Below are 3,992 nucleotides of genomic sequence, written 5' to 3'. Positions count from 1 at the left end.
GTTCCAGAGACAGGAAGACAGAGGGTTCCAGACAGGAAGACAGAGGGTTCCAGAGACAGGAAGACAGAGGGTTCCAGAGACAGGAAGACAGAGGGTTCCAGAGACAGGAAGACAGAGGGTTCCAGACAGGAAGACAGAGGGTTCCAGACAGGAAGACAGAGGGTTCCAGAGACAGGAAGACAGAGGGTTCCAGAGACAGGAAGACAGAGGGTTCCAGACAGGAAGACAGAGGGTTCCAGACAGGAAGACAGAGGGTTCCAGAGACAGGAAGACAGAGGGTTCCAGACAGGAAGACAGAGGGTTCCAGAGACAGGAAGACAGAGGGTTCCAGACAGGAAGACAGAGGGTTCCAGAGACAGGAAGACAGAGGGTTCCAGACAGGAAGACAGAGGGTTCCAGACAGGAAGACAGAGGGTTCCAGAGACAGGAAGACAGAGGGTTCCAGACAGGAAGACAGAGGGTTCCAGAGACAGGAAGACAGAGGGTTCCAGACAGGAAGACAGAGGGTTCCAGACAGGAAGACAGAGGGTTCCAGAGACAGGAAGACAGAGTGTTCCAGAGACAGGAAGACAGAGTGTTCCAGAGACAGGAAGACAGATTTCCAGGTTCCAGAGACAGGAAGACAGAGGGTTCCAGAGACAGGAAGACAGAGGGTTCCAGAGACAGGAAGACAGAGGGTTCCAGACAGGAAGACAGAGGGTTCCAGAGACAGGAAGACAGAGGGTTCCAGAGACAGGAAGACAGAGGGTTCCAGACAGGAAGACAGAGGGTTCCAGACAGGAAGACAGAGGGTTCCAAGACAGGAAGACAGAGGGTTCCAGACAGGAAGACAGAGGGTTCCAGAGACAGGAAGACAGAGGGTTCCAGACAGGAAGACAGAGGGTTCCAGACAGGAAGACAGAGTGTTCCAGACAGGAAGACAGAGGGTTCCAGAGACAGGAAGACAGAGGGTTCCAGAGACAGGAAGACAGAGGGTTCCAGACAGGAAGACAGAGGGTTCCAGACAGGAAGACAGTGGGTTCCAGAGACAGGAAGACAGAGGGTTCCAGAGACAGGAAGACAGAGGGTTCCAGACAGGAAGACAGAGGGTTCCAGAGACAGGAAGACAGAGGGTTCCAGACAGGAGGAAGACAGAGGGTTCCAGACAGGAAGACAGAGGGTTCCAGACAGGAAGACAGAGGGTTCTAGAGACAGGAAGACAGAGGGTTCCAGACAGGAAGACAGTGGGTTCCAGAGACAGGAAGACAGAGGGTTCCAGACAGGAAGACAGAGGGTTCCAGACAGGAAGACAGAGGGTTCCAGACATGAAGACAGAGGGTTCCAGACAGGAAGACAGAGGGTTCCAGAGACAGGAAGACAGAGGGTTCCAGAGACAGGAAGACAGATGGTTCCAGAGACAGGAAGACAGAGGGTTCCAGACAGGAAGACAGAGGGTTCCAGAGACAGGAAGACAGAGGGTTCCAGAGACAGGAAGACAGAGGGTTCCAGAGACAGGAAGACAGAGGGTTCCAGACAGGAAGATAGAGGGTTCCAGAGACAGGAAGACAGAGGGTTCCAGACAGGAAGACAGAGGGTTCCAGACAGGAAGACAGAGGGTTCCAGAGACAGGAAGACAGAGGGTTCCAGAGACAGGAAGACAGATGGTTCCAAAGACAGGAAGACAGAGGGTTCCAGACAGGAAGACAGAGGGTTCCAGACAGGAAGACAGAGGGTTCCAGAGACAGGAAGACAGAGGGTTCCAGAGACAGGAAGACAGAGGGTTCCAGAGACAGGAAGACAGAGGGTTCCAGACAGGAAGACAGAGGGTTCCAGAGACAGGAAGACAGAGGGTTCCAGACAGGAAGACAGAGGGTTCCAGAGACAGGAAGACAGAGGGTTCCAGAGACAGGAAGACAGAGGGTTCCAGAGACAGGAAGACAGATGGTTCCAAAGACAGGAAGACAGAGGGTTCCAGACAGGAAGACAGAGGGTTCCAGACAGGAAGACAGAGGGTTCCAGAGACAGGAAGACAGAGGGTTCCAGAGACAGGAAGACAGAGGGTTCCAGAGACAGGAAGACAGAGGGTTCCAGACAGGAAGACAGAGGGTTCCAGAGACAGGAAGACAGAGGGTTCCAGAGACAGGAAGACAGAGGGTTCCAGAGACAGGAAGACAAATGGTTCCAAAGACAGGAAGACAGAGGGTTCCAGACAGGAAGACAGAGGGTTCCAGAGACAGGAAGACAGAGGGTTCCAGACAGGAAGACAGAGGGTTCCAGACAGGAAGACAGAGGGTTCCAGAGACAGGAAGACAGAGGGTTCCAGACAGGAAGACAGAGGGTTCCAGACAGGAAGACAGAGGGTTCCAGAGACAGGAAGACAGAGGGTTCCAGACAGGAAGACAGAGGGTTCCAGACAGGAAGACAGAGGGTTCCAGACAGGAAGACAGAGGGTTCCAGAGACAGGAAGACAGAGGGTTCCAGACAGGAAGACAGAGGGTTCCAGAGACAGGAAGACAGAGGGTTCCAGACAGGAAGACAGAGGGTTCCAGACAGGAAGACAGAGGGTTCCAGAGACAGGAAGACAGAGGGTTCCAGACAGGAAGACAGAGGGTTCCAGACAGGAAGACAGAGGGTTCCAGAGACAGGAAGACAGAGGGTTCCAGACAGGAAGACAGAGGGTTCCAGACAGGAAGACAGAGGGTTCCAAAGACAGAAAGACAGAGGGTTCCAGAGACAGGAAGACAGAGGGTTCCAGAGACAGGAAGACAGAGGGTTCCAGAGACAGGAAGACAGAGGGTTCCAGAGACAGGAAGACAGAGGGTTCCAGAGACAGGAAGACAGAGGGTTCCAGACAGGAAGACAGAGGGTTCCAGACAGGAAGACAGAGGGTTCCAGAGACAGGAAGACAGAGGGTTCCAGACAGGAAGACAGAGGGTTCCAGACAGGAAGACAGAGGGTTCCAGACAGGAAGACAGAGGGTTCCAGAGACAGGAAGACAGAGGGTTCCAGAGACAGGAAGACAGAGGGTTCCAGAGACAGGAAGACAGAGGGTTCCAGACAGGAAGACAGAGGGTTCCAGACAGGAAGACAGAGGGTTCCAGAGACAGGAAGACAGAGGGTTCCAGACAGGAAGACAGAGGGTTCCAGAGACAGGAAGACAGAGGGTTCCAGACAGGAAGACAGAGGGTTCCAGAGATAGGAAGACAGAGGGTTCCAGACAGGAAGACAGAGGGTTCCAGACAGGAAGACAGAGGGTTCCAGAGACAGGAAGACAGAGGGTTCCAGAGACAGGAAGACAGAGGGTTCCAGAGACAGGAAGACAGAGGGTTCCAAAGACAGGAAGACAGAGGGTTCCAGAGACAGGAAGACAGAGGGTTCCAGACAGGAAGACAGAGGGTTCCAGAGACAGGAAGACAGAGGGTTCCAGACAGGAAGACAGAGGGTTCCAGACAGGAAGAAAGAGGGTTCCAGAGACAGGAAGACAGATGGTTCCAAAGACAGGAAGACAGAGGGTTCCAGACAGGAAGACAGAGGGTTCCAGACAGGAAGACAGAGGGTTCCAGAGACAGGAAGACAGTGGGTTCCAAAGACAGGAAGACAGAGGGTTCCAGAGACAGGAAGACAGAGGGTTCCAGAGACAGGAAGACAGATGGTTCCAAAGACAGGAAGACAGAGGGTTCCAGACAGGAAGACAGAGGGTTCCAGACAGGAAGACAGAGGGTTCCAGAGACAGGAAGACAGAGGGTTCCAGAGACAGGAAGACAGAGGGTTCCAGACAGGAAGACAGAGGGTTCCAGACAGGAAGACAGAGGGTTCCAGAGACAGGAAGACAGAGGGTCCCAGAGACAGGAAGACAGAGGGTTCCAGAGACAGGAAGACAGAGGGTTCCAGACAGGAAGACAGAGGGTTCCAGACAGGAAGACAGAGGGTTCCAGACAGGAAGACAGAGGGTTCCAGACAGGAAGACAGAGGGTTCCAGACAGGAAGACAGAGGGTTCCAGACAGGAAGACAG

This window comes from Coregonus lavaretus (genome assembly GCF_964263955.1).
Source record: "Coregonus lavaretus genome assembly, chromosome: 17".
NCBI classification, from domain to species: domain Eukaryota; kingdom Metazoa; phylum Chordata; class Actinopteri; order Salmoniformes; family Salmonidae; genus Coregonus; species Coregonus lavaretus.
The sequence above is the reverse complement of the archived record's forward strand: the minus strand, read 5'-3'. Positions refer to the sequence as shown.